This window comes from Bufo bufo, chromosome 5 (genome assembly GCF_905171765.1).
Source record: "Bufo bufo chromosome 5, aBufBuf1.1, whole genome shotgun sequence".
Classification (NCBI taxonomy): Eukaryota; Metazoa; Chordata; class Amphibia; order Anura; family Bufonidae; genus Bufo; species Bufo bufo.
In genome coordinates this window covers 271,067,131-271,094,284 of record NC_053393.1, presented here as the reverse complement: position 1 = coordinate 271,094,284, position 27,154 = coordinate 271,067,131, and the positions used below count along the sequence as shown (strand labels likewise).

The window sequence follows — 27,154 nt, the reverse complement described above, 5'->3', positions numbered from 1 at the left end:
ACGGCCTCCTCCACGTCTCCTGATGTACTGGCCTGTCTCCTGGTAGCGCCTCCATGCTCTGGACACTACGCTGACAGACACAGCAAACCTTCTTGCCACAGCTCGCATTGATGTGCCATCCTGGATAAGCTGCACTACCTGAGCCACTTGTGTGGGTTGTAGACTCTGCCTCATGCTACCACTAGAGTGAAAGCACCGCCAGCATTCAAAAGTGACCAAAACATCAGCCAGGAAGCATAGGAACTGAGAAGTGGTCTGTGATCACCACCTGTAGAACCACTTCTTTATTGGGGGTGTCTTGCTAATTGCCTATAATTTCCACCTGTTGTCTATCCCATTTTCACAACAGCATGTGAAATTGATTGTCACTCAGTGTTGCTTCCTAAGTGGACAGTTTGATTTCACAGAAGTGTGATTGACTTTGAGTTACATTGTGTTGTTTAAGTGTTCCCTTTATTTTTTTGAGCAGTGTATATATATATATATATATATATATATATATATATATATATATATATATATACACACACACACACATACATACATTAGTGTTCTAAGCATAAAAACATTCTCAATATGTTAAGTATATAGACTTTTATTGTGGGTTAAATGAAGGAAAAAAAATCAGAAAAAAAAACAAAAACGAATGTCCCTTACATTGATGCAAACCAGTGATACACGCACTGCTGACCACTTATAACTAAGCTATAACAATACTACAGTGGCATATTCTGACACCCATATCATTTTTATATAATTAACTACCGAGTTCTTTGAGAACTTGTTTTTTGTGGAGAAAGTTGTAGTTTTCATTTGTACCATTTGGGCGTACATACAACTTTTCATCACTTTCTAATTCTAATTTTTGGGGGTGGTAAAGTGATCAAAAACTGTGATTTAGTCACTGAGTCACGTAATCGAGACTGAAGTACGTTTTAACAGGCAATTTGCTATGGCAGGGCTGGAAGCCTTCACATGGCCCCAAGCTGCCAAGGCAATTGAGTGAAGCCATATAATTGTGCTGCAGGAGTCTCTGATCAGAGGACAGAAGGAGCTTAATGCCTTTGTCTAACTACTCAGATGCCAAGGGCACTACTCACTCTGGCATCTGAGGGATTAAATGACAAGGATCAGAATAATTTCCAGTAACGGTCATTGCAAGATGGTGTCAGCCATATTATATGGCCAGCACCACCATGTATGTAGCGGGCTCATATATACTCCACATGCATAGGATGCATGAGTGGTATTCAGCTGGTTCAAGATGATTCTCCCAATCCAATCAAAATTACAAGTACACTGTGGAACAGTTTGTTAGCTAAATTCCATTCCAGTCACTCACAGCTGTACAGAGCACCTTTTATCTTTTGTGGACAGCTGTATTGCAGTCCTTCGGACAGTGATACAGTTCAATACTGTGGCGGGGTTAGAGCATGTTCACTTTCATAGGTCAAGAAGCATGGAGCAGGAGTCAGATGTGTATATTTATTTTTTCTTTATCACCTGATGGAATAGACTACTGAGGGTCCTATAAGGGGGCATTATAATTTCTGGTGGTATTATAGTGACGGGGCCCTAATTATTACTGTGGACACTATGGTGGGGCATTATTACTACTGGGGGCGCTACAGGGGGGGATCCATAGAGGGGACTTCTTACTGTTGGGGGCTCTATGAGGAGCCTTATTACTACTACAGGCTCTATAGGCAGGCTTTCTGTTCCTATTGGAGCACTATGAGGAAAAAAAATTCTACTATGGGGGCCATATTTCTACCACTGGTACTCTGGGGGTATTACCATTTGCCACAATATGGTAGGCACTACTAACAACAGTTGTGCTCAAGGAAGCAATCGTTATTAGGGGCACTATGACTAAAGAAGTAGTTATGGTGGTCTGGGCTGAATGGAGATGAGGAAAAAGAATGTGTATAAATCAGAGGAGATGTCACTGGATTTAATATATATTTATTGCTATGTACTCTTGTATGCTTAGTAGTGCTCACTGTAATGCCCATCCAAATATGTCTTTAGCGCTTGTGCAGGGGTGGTGTCACGGCGGGGAGTGGGGGAAACCCCCCACTGTACAATATCAGTCGCTGCTACGCCGGATAGCAGGGAACAGGGAGCAGGTCACCTCCTAACGCGACCCTGAAGATCTCCCTAAACTCCTAATGCATGAGCCGCCTCAGAAGGTAAGGGGGATCATGATCACCAACCTAGAACCCTAGGTATCCCTGCTATGCCCTAAGCCTGAAGACAGGGCAGAGACCACCCATTCATCCAACACAACGGATGCATGGTGTCTCCAGAAGCCCAGCAGCTGGCCACCAACTAGACAGGGTTCACAGCCGAAATGACAGGTAAGTAACAGAAGGCAACAGACAACCTAGGTTACCAGAACTTACCTGCCGCCGACAAGATGGACCGGAAACGCACTGTCTAGATGTCTGCTTAAACCCCTCCGGGAAAGCACCCCCCTTTCGGAGGAAACACACCACAACACAATAACCTCCAAACAAGGCCCACACCAAACAACATACACCAGGTGGGAGAGGGAAAACAGAAACATGCCGGAGGGGACACACAGACAGAGCAAGGGAAACAATATAACAAATAAGGGTGGCTCACACAGACTAAAACATACAGCCAAGGAGCTGAGCTCCTACACAGACTGACAAGCAAAATCAAACTGACCTCAGGTTCCACCACCCCAACATATAAGGAGGCCTGAGGTCACACCCACCACACCTAGCAAACACACCTTAACCCCGTGCATACCAGGATGGGAAGGGACACACAACTTAAAGGGGAAATGACAAAACATGCAAAAACAACATGTTGCCACCAGCAACAAGCATGCACGGCAAAAGTGTCATGATCCACAGTACCAGACCATGACACAGCCATGACAAGAGGGGGGAATTTGGTTGGATCGAGAGTTTGGCACATACATTTGGGCTTGGGCCCAGCTCTTGTGGGACAAACAATATCTCTGCCTATGTTGCTGATCCACATTCTGCCTCTCTCTAGCACCCGCGTCCAGTCAGGCTAACATATTAGATGTCAGTTGGCTATTCGGCAAATCAATAGCTGACCTCTAATATATCAGCCTCTCTTCTGCTGGCCCCCCTCACCCCTATCTTCAAACATCACAGTGGGGCTAAATATCCTGTGGGGCTAAATATCCTACTACCTACAAGGTACAAAATGGTTATATTATATATAATGGTGTATCTACTGTGAATGTAGACTATATATGGTATATATATATATATATATATACACTATTATGAATGTACAAATTTGTACATGGTGTAGTGAAAATATACTGTATTGTGTATGTATTGTGTGCAGCATATGTATATACACTCACCTAAAGAATTATTAGGAACACCATACTAATACGGTGTTGGACCCCCTTTTGCCTTCAGAACGGCCTTAATTCTACGTGGCATTGATTCAACAAGGTGCTGATAGCATTCTTTAGAAATGTTGGCCCATATTGATAGGATAGCATCTTACAGTTGATGGAGATTTGAGGGATGCACATTCAGGGCACGAAACTCCCATTCCACCACATCCCAAAGATGCTCTATTGGGGTGAGATCTGGTGACTGTTGGGGCCATTTTAGTACAGTGAACTCATTGCCATGTTCAAGAAACCAATTTGAAATGATTCGAGCTTTGTGACATGGTGCATTATCCTGCTGGAAGTAGCCATCAGAGGATGGATACATGTTCTCATTCTGTTTACGCCAAATTTGGACTCTACCATTTGAATGTCTCAACAGAAATCGAGACTTATCAGACCAGGCAACATTTTTCCAGTCTTCAACAGTCCAATTTTGGTGAGCTCGTGCAAATTGTAGCCTCTTTTTCCTATTTGTAGTGGAGATGAGTGGTACCCGGTGGGGTCTTCTGCTGTTGTAGCCCATCCGCCTCAAGGTTGTGTGCGTGTTGTGGCTTCACAAATGCTTTGCTGCATATCTCGGTTGTAACGAGTGGTTATTTCAGTCAACGTTGCTCTTCTATCAGCTTGAATCAGTCGGCCCATTCTCTTCTGACATCCAGCATCCACAAGGCATTTTCGCCCACAGGACTGCCGCATACTGGATGTTTTTCCCTTTTCACACCATTCTTTGTAAACCCTAGAAATGGTTGTGCGTGAAAATCCCAGTAACTGAGCAGATTGTGAAATACTCAGACCGGCCCGTCTGGCACCAACCATGCAACGCTCAAAATTGCTTAAATCACCTTTCTTTCCCATTCTGACATTCAGTTTGGAGTTCAGGAGATTGTCTTGACCAGGACAACACCCCTAAATGCATTGAAGCAACTGCCATGTGATTGGTTGACTAGATAATTGCATTAATGAGAAATAGAACAGGTGTTCCTAATAATTCTTTAGGTGAGTGTATATTTGTGTGTCTTTAGCATATACATTGCATTCAGAAAGTATTCAGACTCTTTCCTATTTACATTTTACGTTGCAAAAAAAAAAAAAGTTTCCCCCCCATCAATCTGCACTCTATATTCCATAATGAGAGCAGATTTTTTTCTAATTTATTAAAAAGGAAAAACTATGATTTTGCTTGGACATTGTCAGACCCATTCCAATGATACTTGACTACTTTTCATTTTTCTCTTGATCATCTTTGTGATGTTTCTACACATTGATTGCTGCACATGTGTGGTAAATACAGTTAATGTGTACGAAATGTGTCATCAAAAAATGACCTATTGTTTAAATCACATTTTTTATGTGATATGTTTTAAAAAACATAACAAAATCCTGTAGTTTCCAAACTAGCCACTAAGCCTAACAGGTGCCACTTCTTGGTCTGTACAGATTAATTTATTGCAGTTACCTGCTTATCTATAGGTAGAGGTGATATTATTACAGGCAGGATTAGAATCACATAAGACAGGATCCACCATTCATATTAGGTCAACGTTTATCTATTCTTTCCTCATACAATGACCTCTGCCCAGGTCACAGAGCATCAGAGAATAAAGATTAGAAAAAAGGGATATGTATTGCTATCTGGGATCCAAATGTCTAAAAATGCCCTCCTAAAAGGAATTTGGGCCGCTTTGCGCATCTAGGCTGCAAAAAAGTGTCACACATCTGGTATCGCCGTACTCAGGAGAAGTTGGGGAATGTGTTTTGGGGTGTCATTTTACATATACCCATGCTGGGTGAGAGAAATATCTTAGTCAAATGCCAACTTTGTATAAAAAAATGGGAAAAGTTGTCTTTTGCCAAGATATTTATCTCACCCAGCATGGGTATATGTAAAATGACACCCCAAAACACATTCCCCAACTTCTCCTGACTACGGCAATACCAGATGTGTGACACTTTTTTGCAGCCTAGGTGGGCAAAGGGGCACACATTCCAAAGAGCACCTTTCGGATTTCACATGTCATTTTTTACACATTTTGATTTCAAACTACTTACCACACATTAGGGCCCCTAGAATGCCAGGGCAGTATAACTACCCCACAAGTGACCCCATTTTGGAAAGAAGACACCCCAAGGTATTCCGTGAGGGGCATGGCGAGTTCCTAGAATTTTTTATTTTTTGTCACAAGTTAGCGGAAATTTTTTAAATTTTTTTTTTTCTTACAAAGTCTCATATTCCACTAACTTGTGACAAAAAATAAAAAATTCTAGGAACTCGCCATGCCCCTCACGGAATACCTTGGGGTGTCTTCTTTCCAAAATGGGGTCACTTGTGGGGTAGTTATACTGCCCTGGCAATTTAGGGGCCCTAATGTGTGCGAAGTAGTTTGAAATCAAAATCTGTAAAAAATGGCCGGTGAAATCCTAAAGGTGCTCTTTGGAATGTGGGCCGCTTTGCGCATCTAGGCTGCAAAAAAGTGTCACACATCTGGTATCGCCGTACTCAGGAGAAGTTGGGGAATGTGTTTTGGGGTGTCATTTTACATATACCCATGCTGGGTGAGAGAAATATCTTAGTCAAATGCCAACTTTGTATAAAAAAATGGGAAAAGTTGTCTTTTGCCAAGATATTTATCTCACCCAGCATGGGTATATGTAAAATGACACCCCAAAACACATTCCCCAACTTCTCCTGAGTACGGCAATACCAGATGTGTGACACTTTTTTGCAGCCTAGGTGGGCAAAGGGGCACACATTCCAAAGAGCACCTTTCGGATTTCACATGTCATTTTTTACACATTTTGATTTCAAACTACTTACCACACATTAGGGCCCCTAGAATGCCAGGGCAGTATAACTACCCCACAAGTGACCCCATTTTGGAAAGAAGACACCCCAAGGTATTTCGTGATGGGCATAGTGAGTTCATGGAAGTTTTTATTTTTTGTCACAAGTTAGTGGAATATGAGACTTTGTAAGAAAGTTCTATGAACTCACTGTGCACATCAGTGAATACCTTAGGGTGTCTACTTTCCGAAATGGGGTCATTTGTGGGTTTTTTCTACTGTCTGGCCATTGTAGAACCTCAGGAAACATGACAGGTGCTCAGAAAGTCAGAGCTGCTTCAAAAAGCGGAAATTCACATTTTTGTACCATAGTTTGTAAACGCTATAACTTTTACCCAAACCATTTTTTTTTTACCCAAACATTTTTTTTATCAAAGACATGTAGAACAATAAATTTAGCGAAAAATTTATATATGGATGTCGTTTTTTTTGCTAAATTTTACAACTGAAAGTGAAAAATGTCATTTTTTTGCAAAAAAAATCGTTAAATTTCGATTAATAACAAAAAAAGTAAAAATGTCAGCAGCAATGAAATACCACCAAAGCTCTATTAGTGAGAAGAAAAGGAGGTAAAATTCATTTGGGTGGTAAGTTGCATGACCGAGCAATAAACGGTGAAAGTAGGGTAGTTCAGAAGTGTAAAAAGTGGCCTGGTCATTAAGGGTGTTTCAGCTAGGGGGGTTGAAGTGGTTAATCCATTTTTTCCAGTAACAAAGCAAGGGTTAACAGCCAAACAAAACTCAATATTTATTGCCCTGATTCTGTAGTTTACAGAAACACCCCATATATGGTCGTAAACTGCTGTACGGGCACACGGCAGGGCGCAGAAGAAAAGGAACGCCATTTGGTTTTTGGAAGGCAGATTTCACTAGGATAATTTTAAGCTGCCATGTCACATTTGAAGACCCCCTGATGCACCCCTATAGTAGAAACTCCAAAAAAGTTACCCCATTTTGGAAACTTCGGGATTAGGGTACTTTTACACTGGCGTTTTTCTTTTCCCAGTGTTGAGTCACAGGAGCTCAATACCGGAAAAAAACTGATCAGTTTTATCCTAATGCATTCTGAATGGAGAGCATTCCGTTCAGTATGCATCAGTTTAGTCACTTGTACGTTTTTAGGCCGGAGAAAATACTGCAGCATGCTGCAGTTTTCTCTCCGGCCAAAAATCCTGAACACTTGCCAGAATGCCGGCATTAATTTCCATTAAAATGTATTAATGCCGGATCCAGCAAAAAATAAATAAATACCGGATCCGTTTTTCCGGATGTCACCGGAGAGACGGATCCGGTATTGCAATGCATTTGTCAGACGGATCCGCATTATTTGGGTTAAAGCCCAAAACAGGCCTGCTCTTTAATTAGAATTTACACAAACGACGTCCACCTGTGATGTAGGGGTATATGTAGAGGGGGGATATGACAGTAACCATGCCCAGTGTATGATCGAATCACTCCCATGGAGGCAACTGTTGAGAGTGAGGAAAGTGGTATCTGATGATATATGTTTTTGTGACAAAGTTGACAAGATGTGCGAGAAATTCTCCAAAAGGGGTTATCCTTGCAAATTGTTACAGAAATCCAGTGATAGGGTGTTGACCATTAATATCTCAGCTAAAAGTGCTCCAGCTAAAAGTGGGACAGACAGAATTCCGTTTGTATCTACATTTGGGAGGCATAGTGGCAAGATTGTGGGAATTTTGAGGAAGGAGTGGCACATTTTACATAAGGGCTTACCGACAATACGAGAATTTGATGCTCCCCCTCTTATGGCATATAAGAAAAATACCAACTTACGTGATAGGTTGGTTAAAACAGATATAGGGTTAAAAGTGGGAAATTTCCCATGATTAGGAAGCTGCAATTGTGAAAACATGATAAAAGGGGACACATTTGTACACCCTTATACAGGACAGACATACAACATCAGAGGTTTTATACATGTAGATCCAGAGATGTAATATACACTGCTCAAAAAAATAAAGGGAACACAAAAATAACACATCTTAGATCTGAATTCATTAAATATTCTTCTGAAATACTTTGTTCTTTACATAGTTGAATGTGCTGACAACAAAATCACACAAAAATAAAAAAATGGAAATCAAATTTTTCAACCCATGGAGGTCTGGATTTGGAGTCACACTCAAAATTAAAGTGGAAAAACACACTACAGGCTGATCCAACTTTGATGTAATGTCCTTAAAACAAGTCAAAATGAGGCTCAGTAGTGTGTGTGGCCTTCACGTGCCTGTATGACCTCCCTACAACGCCTGTTCTGCTCATTTTGTGCATAATAAATGGATGTAATGTGCTGTAAAGATTATACTGAAATGTTATGTTTGACGTTGCTGCCATCTAGTGGTCAAAGTTAGTTTCTACTTCGCCAGAACTTTACAGGAAGTGTATTGTCAGAGGCAGTAACCTTTAACCTGGAACTGTATTTCCTCCATTTCATCAATGCTCCTGGATCTTGCAGGCTGCATGCAGAGGAGCTCTTGATCTATTCCTGGACTAATGATGGAATTGTCTGTGAGTACTCTCACTGATGGAGTGAGGCTGCTGTATAATGTTTAATGTACTGACACATATGTTTTGTTTATGTTTATATTGTAGTTTTACAAAGTTATTCAGAAAAGAGAATACATACAGATCTGATGTCTCACGTTTCTTGACTTCTGAATTATTGTTAAGCTGTCTGACTAGTGTTATACAACAGTTCAATAACGCGAAGCAGAACAGTAAAAAGACAATCCACTTGGCGGTCTGGAATAGCCAGTAAAAAGACAATCCACTTGGCGGTCTGGAATAGCCAGTAAAAAGACAACCCACGTGGCGGTCTGGAATAAACTGAGACGCCATTACTGCAGCATGAGTCTAAGATCAGGAACACAGTACCAGGCTGATGCCACGCTACCGCCGACACAGCAAGGCAGGGAGAACATTCCCAGTGCCCAGCAAGACGATGCAAAGTCGCATGTCTCTAGAACTTCACGGGCTAGCAAGATGTCCTCAGCAAGTTCCTCAGCAGTTAGAGCTCGTGCCAAGGCAGAAGCTGCCCGCGTCCAGCTACAGTATGCAGAAAAAGAAGCCATGATGATACAGGAGTTAGCAGCAAAGAAAGCTGCCATAGCACAAGAGAGAGCTATGGAAGCAGCCAGGGAAGCTGCCATAGCACAAGAGAGAGCAGCTAGGGAAGCTGCCATAGCACAAGAAGAAGCGGTTTTAGAATCAAAATTGCTCATCCTGCAGCGACAGGTTGCAGTTGCTGAAGCAGAGGCCGCTGCCTACATGGGAACAAGTCGGTCAGGAAGTGAAAAATCATATAAAGACTCAGAGGTTCCAGAAAAACCTCTATTCTCTGCAGATCGTACAAGTGAGTACGTCCAGAGCCTTACTGATGCGCATACAAAGGAACAGTCTCTTATACCTGAAGCAAAGGAATTCAGGCAGAGATCAACATACCCCCTGAGCAGGCCCAATCAACCACATGAGGTCAGCAGCTGCCAGCAAACCAAGAAGGAAGCACCAGAAACCCGTAAGAACAAAAAACAAGTGTTCCCATCACCTCAACCTATAGATTACATACGCGAACAACAATGTGCAGTGGATGTCACCAAATATCTCATCCGCAAAGAAATGGTTAGCTCAGGCTTTATCCAATTTGATGACTGTCCTGAAAACCTTTGGGCATGGAAATCTTCCTTTCTGAATGCCACTGAAGGTCTGAACTTATCACCAGCAGAAATGCTTAATTTAATGATAAAATGGCTTGGTACTGAGTGAGCAGAGCATGCTAAGAGGATGAGAAGAGCAAACCTGTTCAACCCTGGAGCAGGACTCAATATGACCTGGAAAAGACTAGAAGAAACGTATGGATCCCCAGAGGTAATAGAAGGAGCACTGTTGAAAAAACTTGAAGTCTTTCCCAGGGTGGGCTACAGAGACAACGTGCGACTACAAGAACTAAGTGATCTTCTACTAGAGATAGAATATGCCAAAGAGGATGGCTACTTGCAAGGACTTTCGTATCTAGATACAGCTAGAGGCACTAATCCCATAGTAGAGAAACTACCCTCAAATCTGCAAGACAAGTGGATGTCTGTAGGAGGCAAATTCAAAGTAGATTATGGAGTTGCCTTTCCCCTTTCTCTGTGTTTTCTAGGTTTGTCCGACAGCAAGCGAAAATCCGAAGTGATCCCAGTTTCGCCTTCACCACCAGCGGCAATCAATCACACAGACCTGAGAGACCTCACAGACCTCACGGTAGGACCTATGTATCCACACACAAAACAGCTGTACCTTCAGAAGTCACAGACTACCAAAGCACCCACAAGGTACACACCATAGAAAACCCTGATAGACATTGTCCAATACACAAAAAACCACATCCACTAAAGAAATGCAAAGGCTTTAGAAGCAAACCCATTGCAGAGCGGATGTACTTTCTTAAACAAAACGGCATCTGTTTCAAGTGCTGCGGATCTACTTATCACATTGCCAAAGACTGCAAAATACCAGTAGAATGTACAGAATGTGGCAGTGAGAGACATATTGCAGCTTTACACCCTGGCCCTGCTCCTGCCCCACTAGAGACTGTAGAACCCAGGAAAGATCAGGGCAGGGAGCCACAAGAGACCCCACTCTCCTCTGTAATGTCTAATTGCACAGAAGTATGTGGACAAGGCAAGAGTGCACGATCATGCTCTAAAATCTGTTTAGTGACTGTGTATCCCACTGGCAAGAGAGAAAGGGCAGTGAAAATGTATGCAGTGCTAGATGAACAGAGCAACAGATCCCTTGCAAAGTCAGATTTCTTTGATATCGTTAACCTTAAGGCAAGTGCAGTTCCATACACTCTAAGGACATGTGCAGGGACAATTGAAACCACAGGGAGAAGAGCTACTGACTTTACCATTGAATCCTTCAACAAGAAAGTGCAGTTCCCACTTCCTACCCTAATAGAGTGTGGCATGATACCTGATGACAAAACTGAGATTCCATCTCCAGAAGTGGCTCATCACCACCCTCACCTCCGCTCAATTGCTCACCTCATCCCAGTCGTTGAGCCAGATGTTTCTATCCTTCTACTTCTTGGAAGAGATATCCTGCAAGTACACAAGGTACGCCAGAAAATCAATGGACCTTATAACGCCCCCTATGCACAGAGACTGGACCTGGGGTGGGTCATTGTAGGAGAAGTTTGCCAGGGGACAGTGCACCAGCCTGACAACATTAGCACTTTGAAGATGTCTGTGTTAACAAATGGACGCACATCCCTTCTCAGTCCCTGTCACAACAACTTCATTGTCAAGGAAAGCTTTGGCAGGTCAACACAACACTGTGACTCTCCTACACTATATGGTAAAGAAGAAGTCAATTCCAACATTGAGATAGACAATCTAGGGATAACAGTATTTCAGAAAACTAAAGATGATGATAAACAGGCCCTCTCTACAGAGGATCAAAACCCTGCAGATTATGCTACTAGGCCTACTCAAGCAGCATGCCTTCAGAACTCTATATGGTTCTCAGGCCCATCCTTTCTGTACCAACCACACTGTGAGCAGATAGACACTGCTAATGCTTTTCCACTCATAGAGCCTGAAGCTGACCCTGAAATCAGATTTGAAATTACAAGCTTCAGCACCAGAGCTTCTGAAGCCACACTTCACTCACATTGCTTTGATAGATTTTCTTGCTGGAAGATATTAGTTAAGACCCTAGCCAGACTCATCCATGTCGCTAGAACCTTCCAGAGGGGAACCAGCAGCAATCAGGTCAGAAGGTGGGAAAGTTTCCATGAACAGGTCAATCTAGAAGAACTTACTCAGGCAAAGTCTGTTATAATCTCTTCTGTTCAAAACAAACATTTCCAGAAGGAAATTGACTGCATCAAAAAACAAAAGACATTCCCAAAACTAAGCCGTCTTAGGAAGCTTAGCCCCTTTTTAGACAAAAATGGGTTGTTGAGAGTAGGTGGACGTTTGTCTCTTGCAGAACTTACAGAGGAAGAGAAACAGCCTGTCATTATACCTTATGATCACCACATTGCGACACTGCTTGTTAGGTACTATCATGAACAAGTAGTTCACCAAGGGAGACACATCACAGAGGGTGCTATTAGATCCGCAGGTTTCTGGATTCTTGGTGGCAAACGCTTGGTATCAGCTGTCATACACAAATGTGTCATCTGTCGCAAGCTGCGAGGAAGGTTACAAAGTCAAAAGATGGCAGAGCTACCAGAGGACAGAGTAATTGCTCAACCACCTTTCACCAATGTGGGCTTAGATGTATTTGGTCCGTGGTCTGTTTTAACTCGCCGCACTAGAGGAGGCAGCGCAGACAGTAAACGATGGGCAGTCCTTTTCACTTGTTTGTCCACCCGAGCTGTTCACATAGAGCTACTTGAAACCATGTCAACATCAAGCTTTATTAATGCCTTAAGGAGATTCTTCTCAATTCGTGGCCCAGCAAAACTGCTCCGTTCTGACAGAGGAACGAACTTTGTAGGAGCCTGCAAGGAACTTAACATTTGTGCCAGCGAATCACAAATGCAAGACTTTCTCCAAGACAGAGGATGCACATGGGTCTTTAATCCTCCGCACTCTTCACACATGGGTGGTGTCTGGGAGAGACTTATAGGTATTGCCAGGCGAATCTTGGACGCTATGTTGCTACAAACTAAAACTGCTCACTTGACCCATGAGGCTTTAAGCACCTTTATGGCAGAGGTTACAGCTATTATGAATGCCAGGCCTATAGTTCCTGTGTGTCACGGAACCATGAACCAGACGTACAACAAGAGATAAGTGAAAATAAGAAGGCTTTATTGAAAATAAAGCTGTAAGGCAAAAGTCCAAACGAATGGTGAAACCGAAGCAGAGTCTTTGAGAGGCCAGAGATCAGGAACCAGAAGGGTAGTCAGACGAAGCCAGGATCAGGAACCAGCAGGGTAGTCAGACGAAGCCAGGATCAGGAACCAGCAGGGTAGTCAGACGAAACCAGGATCAGGAACCAGAAGCAGCAGCAGTCTTAGAAGCATGTGAACACAGGAGGACCAAGCAAGGAACTGAAGCCACAGACCTCCTATATATATGAGCTAGGCATCCAGCTCCTCCCAGTGGGAAGGAGGAGCCGCAGGGTGGAAGGCTACAAGAAACCCAGAAACCAAGATGGCCGCCAGCACATGTCAAACGAAGGAGAACAGCAAGAAGGTAAGACCATGACAGTACCTCCCCCTTAAGGGCCCCTCCTCCGCGGAGCAAAAAACGGTTTCTGAGGGAAGCGTGCGTGGAAGGCTCGGAGCAAGGCAGGAGCATGGACATCTGCGGAGGGAACCCAGGAACGCTCCTCTGGACCATAACCACGCCAATGGACCAAAAACTGCACCCGACCGCGGACCAGGCGTGAGTCCAGGATATTGCTCACCTCATACTCCTCATGATTGCCCACTCGGACCGGACGAGGCCGAGGAACCGAGGAAGTGAAACGATTACACACCAGTGGCTTCAACAGGGAGACATGAAACACGTTAGAGATCCGCATGCCAGGAGGAAGCGCAAGGGCATAGGCTACCGGGTTTACCCTGCGAAGCACTCGGAAGGGACCAACAAAGCGAGGCGCCAGCTTGGGAGTGGGCACTCGAAGGTTGAGGTTGCGGGTGGACAACCATACACGGTCTCCGACCTGGTAGGAAGGAGCAGGCGCTCGTCTGCGATCAGCCTGGAGTCTCTGGCGCTGCGCAGAGGCCTCAAGGGACTTCTGGATCTGTACCCAAGAAGCACGTAGGACGGAAAGGTGATCCTCCACCGCCGGAATATCCTGGGGAGAGAATACCTCCGGTAACACGGCAGGTTGGAACCCATAATTGGCCATGAAGGGAGACGTTCCAGAGGAAGAGTTCACCGCCGTGTTCCTGGCAAACTCAGCCCAAGGCAGAAGGTCAACCCAATTGTCTTGGTGATCGGAGACATAGCAACGAAGGAATTGCTCCAAGGCCTGATTGGATCGTTCTGCGGCCCCATTAGACTGAGGGTGGTAGGCCGAGGAGAAGGAGAGATGAATCCCCAACTGGGAGCAAAAGGCGCGCCAGAACCTGGACACAAATTGACTCCCCCGATCCGACACAATCTCCTTGGGCAAACCGTGCAACCGGAAGACCTCCCTGGCAAAAATCGTGGCCAACTCTTGTGCAGAGGGTAACTTCTTGAGAGGAGCACAGTGGCACATTTTGGAAAACCGATCCACAATCATGAGAATGACCGTATGGCCTCGGGATGCAGGGAGGTCCACAATGAAATCCATCCCCAGGTGTGACCATGGGCGCTCCCCGGTGGCTATGGGTTGCAGAAGGCCCAATGGAAGGTGCCGAGGGGACTTACTCTGGGCACAAACGGAGCATGCCGCTACATATGCGGCGATGTCGGAACGTAGGGAAGGCCACCAGAACAGACGTGAAACAGCCCAGGACAGCTGATTCTTTCCAGGATGCCCCGCGGTCTTGGAGTTATGGTAGGTTCGCAACAACCGAGTGCGCAACTCCTCAGGCACAAAACATCTGCCGTTGGGTCTCCCAGAGGGAGCACCAGATTGAGCCGCCAAAATCTGCTCACCCAGGGGAGAGGTCAGGCTGGTGCGAATGGCGGCCAGGATCTGATTCGGAGGTATGACCGAAGTCGGAATCGACTCCTCCCTGGACAGCTCGGAGTACTGCCGTGATAGGGCATCCGCCCTGATGTTCTTGGAACCGGGTAGGTAGGAGACCACGTAATTAAAACGTGACAAGAACAGAGCCCATCTGGCCTGACGTGGAGTCAATCTCTTAGCCTCAGAAAGGTAGGTCAGATTCTTATGGTCCGTCAGGATGAGAACCGGAACCACCGAACCCTCGAGCAAGTGCCTCCATTCTTTAAGGACCTGCACGATGGCCAATAACTCCCTGTCACCAATCTGATAGTTGCACTCCGCGGAAGACAGTTTCCGGGAGTAAAACCCACAAGGAAGCAGAGGACCCTCTGGTGTTCTACGCTGAGACAGAAGGGCGCCTACTCCCGTCTCAGACGCGTCCACCTCGAGGACAAAGGGCAACCCAGGGTTGGGATGCGACAGAATCGGAGCCGACACAAAAGCGGACTTTAGGGCCTCAAAAGCTCGGATGGCCTCGAGCGGCCAGACCTGGGAATTACTGCCCTTCCTGGTCAGATCCGTGAGAGGCTTGGCCAGCAAGGAAAAGTCCCTGATGAACTTCCGATAATAATTGGCGAAGCCCAAAAAGCGCTGCAGAGAACGAAGACCACTGGGCTGGGGCCACTGTAAGACAGCCGAAACCTTCTCAGGATCCATGGAGAACCCCTCAGCGGAAATGATGTAACCTAAGAAGGTTACCTGGGATCGGTGAAATTCGCATTTCTCAAGCTTACCGAACAGCCTGTTCTCTCGTAACCGTTGCAACACTCGTCTGACATCCAGAATGTGGGCCTCCATGGATTCAGAATATACCAAGATGTCATCCAAATAGACCACCACACACTGCTGCAACAGGTCACGGAAAACATCGTTGATGAATTCCTGAAAGACTGCGGGCGCATTGCACAACCCAAAGGGCATAACCAAGGATTCATAATGACCGGTCCTGGTGTTAAACGCGGTCTTCCACTCATCGCCCGCCTTGATCCTTACCAGGTTATATGCCGCCCTCAGGTCGAGTTTGGTAAAGACCGTGGCCCCTTTAAGGCGATCGAACAGCTCGGAAATCAAGGGTATCGGGTAAGCGTTCTTGATCGTGATGCGATTGAGACCCCTGTAATCGATGCAAGGCCTCAACTCACCGCCCTTCTTTTTCACAAAGAAAAATCCAGCCCCTGCCGGGGACGAGGATTTGCGAATGTGTCCGCGTGAAAGCGCCTCCCTCACGTACTCCTCCATGGCCTCATTCTCCGCTACCGACAGTGGATAGACCTTGCCACGAGGAGGAACGGCACCAGGTTGTAACTCTATGGCACAATCGTATGGGCGGTGCGGAGGTAGGGCAACCGCGCGCACCTTATCGAATACATCCCGGTACTCCTCGTATTCAGGAGGCAACAGAGAGTCCGAGGAAGTACACAGCAACTTGACAGACCCATGGATGCAACTAGTCCCACACTGCGGTGACCACGAGAGGATCTCGGCCGATCTCCAATCGAAAGTCGGATTATGCTTCTGGAGCCAGGGGTACCCCAAGACCACCGAGTAGTGTGGAGACAAAATAACCTGGAGACAGACCGACTCTCTGTGAACGGCACCAATGGCTATCCCCACTTGAAGGGTCTCATGAGTCACGTGTGACGACAGAAGGGGTCTGCCGTCTATCGCCTCAAGAGCCAGTGGGGAACCTCGAGCCTGCAGAGGAATGGAATTGGCGGCAGCGAACACACTATCAATGAACAAACCACCAGCACCCGAGTCCACCAACGCCTGGGTCGTCACCGAGCCCCCGACCCAGGAGAGGACAACAGTGATCAGTGGTTTGTCAACACGGGAAACCGGGGACGAGGAGACTCCACCCAAGATCTGCCCCCGACAGGATCTCAGGTACGAGCGTTTCCCGGACGGTTCGGACATGCCAACCGAAAATGCCCACCGAGACCACAGTACATGCATCGACCCTCGCGTCTCCGGAGTACCCTCTCCCCCTCGGACAGGCGAGCAAACCCCAGCTGCATGGGTTCACCCCCAGACAATTCATCCCCAGGAGGCGTGGGAGGAGAGGGAGGCACGGGTGGGACAGCAAACGTAGGCGCCAATCTGTTAGAAGACCTCCGCAGGCTCTCCTTAAAGGAAGGTCTCTCCCTGAGTCTGGTGTCAATCAAAATCAGGAAAGAAATAAGAGACTCGAGCTCCACTGGTAGGTCCTTAAGCTGCAACCTCATCCTTCAAGGCATCCGAGAGGCCATGAGAGAAAGCAGCGACCAGAGCCTCATTATTCCAGCCCACCTCTGCTGCCAGGGTACGAAACTCAATGGCGTATTCAGCTACGGATCGTGAACCCTGTCTGATGGACATAAGGAGCTTCGCAGCAGAGGCAGCACGAGCCGGCACATCGAATACCTTCCGAAGAGAAGCAACAAAACCGGATTGTTGTTCTCCCATAAAGGGCTGGCCCAGGCCAAGGCCTTGTCCGAGAGCAGCGAGATCAAGAAGCCCACCTTTGATCTCTCAGTAGGAAAGGCATGTGGCAGCAACTCGAAATAAATGCCCACCTGGTTAAGGAAACCTCGGCACTGAGTTGGCTCTCCCCCAAAGCGCTGTGGAAGAGGGGCAGGGACAGGTCATACCCCGAAACACCGCAGGCGCAACAACAGGTGTCGGGGTAGACTCTGGCGCAACAACCGGAGCGGCAGTAGGAGCGACAACCGACCCATCGGCAACGGGAGCGAAATGAGCCGTGCGTTCAAGCAGGGTTTGCAACGCCACAGCGAACCGACTCAACAGGTGATCCTGCTGATCAAGTCTGGCAACCAGCATGGGTAGCGAGGATGGCCCTGTACCGTCAGAACTCATGGCTTGGTCCTAATGTCACGGAACCATGAACCAGACGTACAACAAGAGATAAGTGAAAATAAGAAGGCTTTATTGAAAATAAAGCTGTAAGGCAAAAGTCCAAACGAATGGTGAAACCGAAGCAGAGTCTTTGAGAGGCCAGAGATCAGGAACCAGAAGGGTAGTCAGACGAAGCCAGGATCAGGAACCAGCAGGGTAGTCAGACGAAGCCAGGATCAGGAACCAGCAGGGTAGTCAGACGAAACCAGGATCAGGAACCAGAAGCAGCAGCAGTCTTAGAAGCATGTGAACACAGGAGGACCAAGCAAGGAACTGAAGCCACAGACCTCCTATATATATGAGCTAGGCATCCAGCTCCTCCCAGTGGGAAGGAGGAGCCGCAGGGTGGAAGGCTACAAGAAACCCAGAAACCAAGATGGCCGCCAGCACATGTCAAACGAAGGAGAACAGCAAGAAGGTAAGACCATGACACTGTGTCCTCAGACCCAGATACACCTATGGTCCTTACCCCAGCAATGTTGTTGACTCAAAAAGTGAACTCTTTGTCTGCTCCATCCGGAACCATAAGTACAACACAAGGTCATGCAAAACAATGGAAGCAAGTACAATGCTTGGCAGACACCTTTTGGAAAAGATGGAAGAGGGAGTATCTGTCCAATCTGCAACGCCGTAGGAAATGGACTGAGGATCGCCCAAATGTAAAAGTGGGTGATGTTGTTCTGTTGAAAGACAGCCAAGAGAGCAGGAACGAGTGGCCTGTAGGACTTATTGTCAATGCTCTACCAAGCAGGGATGGCAAGGTTAGGAAGGTGGAGGTCAAGATTGCAAAGAATGGGACTTCCAAAATCTATCTTAGACCTATAACTGACATTATAGTTTTAGTTTCCGATTAGCTAGGATTCCATTTCCTGTTTATATGTTTTTCCTGCATAGCAGTAGTTATTTAGGTAGTGACATAATAATTATGCCAGACAGGGAGTGTTCTGCTCATTTTGTGCATAATAAATGGATGTAATGTGCTGTAAAGATTATACTGAAATGTTATGTTTGACGTTGCTGCCATCTAGTGGTCAAAGTTAGTTTCTACTTCGCCAGAACTTTACAGGAAGTGTATTGTCAGAGGCAGTAACCTTTAACCTGGAACTGTATTTCCTCCATTTCATCAATGCTCCTGGATCTTGCAGGCTGCATGCAGAGGAGCTCTTGATCTATTCCTGGACTAATGATGGAATTGTCTGTGAGTACTCTCACTGATGGAGTGAGGCTGCTGTATAATGTTTAATGTACTGACACATATGTTTTGTTTATGTTTATATTGTAGTTTTACAAAGTTATTCAGAAAAGAGAATACATACAGATCTGATGTCTCACGTTTCTTGACTTCTGAATTATTGTTAAGCTTGTCGTGCATTTTCATAAATGTACAATCTTATCTAAAGATATTATGGTCTAAATAGCAATGCCCATTGCCTTTAAGTGTAATCACAGATTGAACCAGAGTCTGATATTTCTCTATAGGATTGAAACAGGCCGAGATGAGGTTATGCTGAGTTCAATTTGGGAACATGTTTGTGGGGACATAGAGTATATTGTCTTTTAAAATTATAGTGAGCAGATGTAGTATATCCGTTAATACTATAATGGGCCCTACAGACATGTATCTGTGAGAAACAACCATTTGAATAGCAATGTATTATTTTACTTCATTACAAAATCATTAGGGAGGTCTACTTTGTAGAAAGCATTGGGTGTATGAATGTCCCATTCATGCCTTCATAATTATATTCTATATATTCCTGTGTGGTGTATTTAAATTTGCAACATATCTTAACCAATGACTTATATAATATGTCATCTATGTATAACAGTGTATCGATGTGTGTGTATATATATATATATATATATATATATATATATAATTTAGAATATATATTTTATGCCGTATATATCCCACTGACCATATAGACTTTTAAGGTTTAGAAAAGTATTTGAGTTGCCTTCCTACTAATTGGTTTTCATGAGGAGAGCTAAATATTATTAGCCAGCCATGTAGGCAAGTTAATGAATCCGGATGTTAAGTAAAAGGAACCATTGTCCATTGTCCCTAAGAAGACAGTAGGAGATGGTGACTCCAACATGTCTAGATTAGGGGTAATTAAAATGTCGGGAAGAAACCCTTAATACTGATGTATGTTCAAGAGGTTACTAAGGTCATTATTAGATATTTAGAATTAATGTTGGAATTGTTATGTAGTACGACAGTGCCATCTAGAGGTAAATTGATAATAGTATGGCATTTTCACCAGTGTTCCAAGGGTTAAAATGACATCATTGGTATCTGCATACGAACACACCCATCTTGTCTGATTGGAGATCCCTAATCTAGAAGGGGAGGAATTCTTAGATAACATGGGGTATAAACTATGCATGTAAGAGGTTAGGAGATCTATCTAGCTATCTATCCATCTATCTACACTCTTCAACTGAAACAACTGCAACTAACAATTTACTTCAACAACAAAAAGAAACTTGGATTAATTTTTGGTCACTGGAAGAGTTTTTTTTTGAGAACTGATTACACCCGAAACCTGTCCATCCTTGACTTGGTAACGTATGTTATATTTTGCTTGTGATATTATTAAGATATTCCTCTCAGCGTATAGTCAAGTGTTTCCATATTGTGGGAACGTATAGTGTTAATCACCTCCCTAATGCTAGTTGTCCTCTTAGCAAAGATGCATATTGCTAATGGGAGATTAGACATTATCTGAGTAGAGGAAAACTCTGGGAAATTATATTTCCATAGTCTGGTTGCTGAGTGGGATATAATATCATATTAATATCATTTATATTTTTGATTGTCATAGGCTGAGACAGAGTCAAGGGACAACATTTATTGTTCTTGTATTAATCTGTATTTTGTCATGTTATAACCTGTTGGTAAACAGAAAATCCTGAGCTTGTCTTGATGTATTAAGTATTGGTCTGTTTGATAAAGAAATTATCATTTATTTCTTATCATATGTTACTTTTAATAATTCTGTGCTGGTGAGAAAGTGATAGTGGATTATACCACCATCTAGTGGTGGTTTATTGGTACTGCGTCAATTTGTCTATCCATTGATCTCATGTCAGTTTTATATTGGAATTTTACTCATTTATAAATAAATTGTTACATATATTTTGCATAATTGATTGCCCCTTTGTTTTCATTAATTGCATAAATTAAATTTAGAGTCTCAAGATAAAAGAAAGGCGTTTTATGTCCGCCTAGTGGATTTCCTGACTGATTTCCATTTTTATTATTTTATTAATTTTTATATTTTTATATAAAATATTTATATTTTATATAAAAGATATACCTTGACAAATATGGAGGCACTGCTGAGATCTTGAGATATTTCTATAAATTATTTATGCAAATAGTGAAAAATTCTACACTTCTTCTTAGCTTGTTATTATTATCTGTATTGATTATTGATTATTGATCAGAATCATGAATGTAACAGGCAGCGGCCCAGGTAATAGCCAGGCTATAGCAGATAGTCCATGTGACCCAGGAAAGATAATATCTAAGGTTATCGGATATGTTTATTCCCGTTTGAAATTAGATAAAAATATAGATGAATGGACTAATGAGCTGCAGGCAAGAGCCTATGAAGAACGTGGGGATATATGGAAGTTAGGTGGCATGGTTGATAGTTACCTGACATATATGGATTTGGCAAATGATAATTCCAAGAGGGACCAACACCTCTTATCTGCATTGCCACCTGTTTTGTATGCATTGTTGGAGGTCAGTACTCTTTCTAAAGATAGGTATGAGTCTATAATGGGTACAAAAAGATACGTATCCAAGATGGAATCAGAACTAAAATCCACAGAAGCGATGATCAAAGACTTAGAGTACAACCTTAGTCACAGCCATGATGCATACCAAAAGGCAAAAAATGATTTAGAGGATTTATATCGTCAGTATTCCAAAATTAAGCAGACAGATGGATCAGCCCATAATATAGTCAATGCTGAAAGGGATCCATCTAACGCTGTGGGATATCCTGACCCTCCATGTCTTACTCCCCAACAGGCAGACATGTCATCACATGCTCCTAAAGCAGGCCCCATCCAAGACACTCAGCAACCTGAAAGTGTTGGTGTGATAACACAGGAGGCATTAACCCAATTGAACCAGGCATTGCAAACTGTAACCACCTTACTAGGTGCCAGTAATATGGAAGCCCCTAGAAGTTCCTCTCCTCATATTCCCTTGGATAGACATGTTAGGGTTAGGGTTAAATCACCTGTGCAATATGTGTCTCATGAGAGTGGGGAAAGCGCATGTGAGTCTGATAGTGATGTGGGAAAGCATGTATCTTACTCCCTGCCAAGCAGACAGGTGTTTACCCACAAAGAGGATCAGGGTCCCAGGCGACCATCATATGCTGAGGTGGTCTCTAGGAAGAAAAATTACCAGTATTCAGAAAAGGAGCAAAGTTCATCCAGCATAATTAAGTTTTTAAATACCACTGTGTCCAAGTTCTCTAAGAAAGGTTCTTCTCAGATAGCGAATCACTTAGAACTGTATGAATCCACTATGGATTCTTTAAAATTATACTCTGATGCTGACAGAATCAGATTCCTTCCATGGGCATTTGATGATAAATATCGTCATTACTTTACCTCTTTTAGGGAGAGAGGAATTCAAGATTGGCCAAGTGTTTTGCATGAAGTTAAACTGGAATTCGGACCTTACCGAACCATTACTGCTGCAAAACGAGACATATATAAGCTTACATGTAGGCCCAATCAAAGTCCCCGTGAATTCCTCTCTATCCTTAAAAATCCCTATGGGTTAGCATATAGATCCCCAAACTGGGAATCTGAAGAGTTTAAGCAGTTGTTCTATGATGCTATGCCAACCCAGATCAAACTTAGCCTAGCCAGAGATCTGGATATTGAAGCTCCCTTGGATAGGTTGGTGACGGCTGCCACCACGCTGTATAATATCAGTGAATGCCATGAAACAGGTGAGAGAAGATTTAAAAAGTCCCCAGAGCAAAATATAGCTGAAGCTAAGGTAAACCCTAGCTTGGGATTTGAAACACAGCCACGTAAGTACCCTCAGTCTACAGGTCCTGTCCAACAAACCCAGCGGCAACAGGTAGGACCCAAGCAAACCAAGCCCCAAAATCCCAACGGGTCAGAGGGGGATAATTCTGGTGCTGGGAGGTCTAACTACCGTCCATATTACAATAATGGTCCCCAATATAGGTCCTATTACAATAGGGATTCCCAGGGTTACAGACGCTGGAATAACAGGCCCAGACAACAGAGGGAAGATAGGCAGGAACCCTTAAACTCACCTAGGAGTAGGTCACCCACCAATAATCAGGGCGCCTCACAAAACCAAAATATGCACAAACCAAACAGGTTTGATCAGCTGGCAGAACAAGTGGCCCAGTTGAGTGACATTGTGAGGAAGTTGTCCCAGGTATCCCCAGGAAAACAGCCTGAACCTTTTTTAGGGGCAACTCCAGGTCCCAGCTCAACATCATAAAGCAGATTGGGCCGGGTCAGAACCCAGGCCACTGCAAGGCCATTAAGATGGATGTGAAAGAATCTGATGTGATTACTAATACCATTTCTCCTTGCAGTACCCCTGACCCTAAGATTGGGGCCAGGGAGGAGGTGTCTAATATTTTATTTGTCTTACAGTCTAATCGTGTCGATCCCTGCGACCATGCGTCTATTCCAGAGTGTGATCCCATCATTCCAGCCTCTAGTCATGAATCAGCTGTAAACTGTGATATAATTCAGTTTTCCCCAAGGGTGGGGGCCGATGCTGCTCCTCCAACTTCTCCTGTGAGACACAGGAATGCAGAGGTCACGAAGCTGCAGAGAGGTCAAACCCTACAGAGGAATCATATGAGTAAACATTCTAATTTCTTGTGTGATTTATTCCAGGTTGACTGCCGATATTTTGTGGAATCATATCTCCAAAATGAACTTATCGGACCAATCAAAAGTTTACTCGACACCGGATCACAAGCCACCATCTTATCATATAGTTATTTCCAAAAGATTATGGATCTGACGACAAAAAAGCAGAGATTAAGATCATTTGATGGCTCTTTGATAAGTGTAGGTGGAGATGCTTTACAGGTAAAAGGTACATCATGGTTGACATTTAGAATTGGCAAAAAGACCATTAGACACCCCACATTGATTGTGGATCTTCCATATGATCGGCTGATCATAGGAATTGACCTTATGAAAAGGTTGAGTACCATAATAGACTTCATTAATGAAGCAGTCTGGACTCAGGTGAAGACACCCATTGCATATGAATTCTCTTGCAATGCACAAACACAACGCAGTTGTCACGTGATTGAAGAGAGGCCTAACTCGATTGAAGTTCATTTCAAGAACAATCAAATGCCGGATGTCATGATCCTAAACAATGGTAAGCCCGAGGAAGCTGTCAACGGTGCCGCTCACATCATTACCATCCAGAGGGACAGAATCGAAAAGGTAACCTTGGATAATGATGTATTAACTATTTCTCTTGAAGGAGGAAATCACAAAGTCGCGGACCTGACCAAACATACTCAATCCATGGTACGGATTGAAAAGGTCAATGACAATTTATTGATTCCCATACAAGTGAACAATATAACCCGGGTGAAATATGCCAAACTGGATCTGAAATCCGAAGCCAGCTACATAAGCTTAGGACTATTAAAACAGGTCCCCAATCCTAAAATGATTAAAAGTTTCTCTCCACAGGAACAATGGGTTCAGGATCTGGATGGAAATTCCCAGAGTCATAATGTGGTTGCAAGATGTCTTTTGTCTATCTCCATAGGAAATAAGACCACGGAACACGTTTTCATCGTGATAAATGGACCACGATACCAAAATGTTATAGGTAACGACCTTCTACACAGATTTGCTGTACAGATTGATCTGGTGAATAAAACCTTATGGTCCAGATTACCAGGAGACCCAGAGGGATTCCAGGATGTAGAGCAAGCTTGAGAGGGGGGACAACAGATGCCCTACGCCGTAAGTATTGAGGTTGCTGAAGAGGTTGAAATCCCTGAAGGATGCAAACCGTTTCTTCTCCCCATTCAAGTGAAAAAGGACAGAACTGAAGAATGCAGATGCCTTGATCTGTTTATCCAACCGGATGCAACAACTCGCCTAAAGTTAAAGCCTACTCCATGATAAACGTCCATCAGGTTCCATTACAGATGGTAGTCCATAATATGATTCCCCATAGCATATCTTTGCAAAAGGACACCGTAATTGGTTTAGCTATGGAATCAGAATACTACACTTTTGGATTCCAGAATGATGTTATTGGACTTATCCTGATGAATACCTGACGGAAGAACAGGTAGTAGAACAAAGTTTTTCCTCAACCCCTGAGGGGTTATTCAATATACACTCTGTTTATCCTTTCAGCTCTGAAGAAGGACATGCCACATCGAAGAAACATCATTGGTTTTCAACCATGAGATCGATGAGAGGGAGTACGAATCCTGCCAACAAGGAAAATATAAGGTACACTACACCCAAAATGACTTTACCAGTGAGCTTGAAGAAGCCTACGAGTTAAGTCAGCCGGAAATCTATTCAGAATTTCAGGAGCGGGTGGAGGAACAAGTCTCTATAGCTTATGCATGCTCCGATGAGTCAGAGCGTCAACAGCTAAAGGAGCTCTTCACAGAGTTCCAGGACATGCTCACCAAGGATTCTAATGACTGTGGATAAACAGGACATACAATAGTTGCAAGTATCCAGACGGATCCAGATTCACCCCCTGTCTTTGTCAAACAATACCGACTTCCACTGGCGGCTTACGAGTCACTATCGGAAATCGTAAAAACCTGGAGAGAGGGGCATAATCCGTCCCAATACACAGCTCGTTCAATCAACCGATACTTGGAGTCCTCAAACCCAATGGTCAATTTCGTCTCTGCTCGGACCTAAGACAATTAAACAAACGTGTTACATGTCCGGATGGCCCGTGCCGTATAATGACCAATGTTTGGCACAAATTCAAGGATCAAAAATCATCACCGCCCTTGACTGAGCACAAGGATACTGGACGATTAAAATTGACGAGAGGGATCAGTACAAATGGCCTTCACATTTGGAAAGCAACAATATGCATGGACCCGACTGCCCCTTCGGGTACATAAAATGCGGGCCATGAATTTGCTGTGTTCATGCATAAGGCAATGCCTGATGCCACTGAACGAGGTACCTTATCCTATGTGGAGACATCCTAATCAAAAGCACAACTTTTGAGGAACACATTGTAGAACTGAGGCATGTACTAACCCAGCTGAGGGAAAGCTGGTGTGAAACTTTCTTTTCAGAAGGCTCAATGGTGTCGTGCCAAGGTCAATTTCTAGGTCACGAAATCACTGCTGATGGAATCAACCCACAGAAGAAGAAGGTGGAAGCAGTGATCAACACCAAGTCACCTACAAATCTCAAGGAGTTGAGATCATTCTTAGGCATGTATAACTATTCACGTAAGTTTATAGATAATTATGCCGAAATTACAAAACCTCTTTTGCAGTTACTGAAGAAAGGAGTAAAATGGGAATGGGAGTGAGCGTCATGAGCAAGCTGTGAATGAACTCAGGCCAAACTTATCCAGGCTCCATGCCTTGCCTATCCAGAAGGGGGAAAACCTTTCTTCGTGGAAACAGGTTTCACTGACAAAAGCGTGAGTGCAGTCCTTTTCCAAAAACAGGAAAACTGGAACAGAATCATTGCCTATGCCAGCAAATCCTTGTCACCAGTAGAGGTAAAATTCAATAGCTGTGAGAAAGCCTTACAGTCAACTGTGTGGGCTTTACAATATTTCAGGAGTTTTATACAAGGTGAAAGAATCATTGTGGAGACTGCACACCAACCGCTGCAATACTTGCAGAGTGATCGGTATAAGGGATGGAAATCTTGTCAAATAGCAGGATAAACCGCCTGGGACGATGTCCCTTAAAGGGATGGCCGTTGGAGATCATGTATAAACAAAAATAATAAGAACCCAGTTGTTCAAGGATTAGCTGAACTCCATGAATGTACCAATGCGGAACATCAAGGTGAGTCACAGGAGAATGACTTTCCTGGAGGAACAATCATCATCCCCATATAAATCTTACGAAGAGGAGTACTGCAAATCATTACATGTGTATATTAGACGGCTGTTCCTTCCATACCGATGTAGGATCCGAACACACGCTGGTTGCAGGTGTCGGAATCGTGTGGAATAATATGTTCCCAGAGATATCCGTTGGATACAAAATTGGTTCCAAAAGCAGCCAGGTTGCAGAGCTTACTG

General features: G+C 44.1%; 1 protein-coding gene and 1 long non-coding RNA gene across 2 annotated transcripts in view; one reads left to right on the top strand and one right to left on the bottom strand.

The window, feature by feature from the left end:
* PDIA4 (protein disulfide isomerase family A member 4) overlaps nt 1-27,154 on the bottom strand; it is a 272,038-nt gene that overhangs the window by 9,319 nt on the left and 235,565 nt on the right.
* LOC121000999 overlaps nt 26,586-27,154 on the top strand; it is a 30,479-nt gene continuing 29,910 nt past the window's right edge. The window contains exon 1 of the long non-coding RNA XR_005778951.1: nt 26,586-26,614. This is a non-coding gene — a long non-coding RNA (uncharacterized LOC121000999). The remainder of the gene's footprint in view (nt 26,615-27,154) is intronic.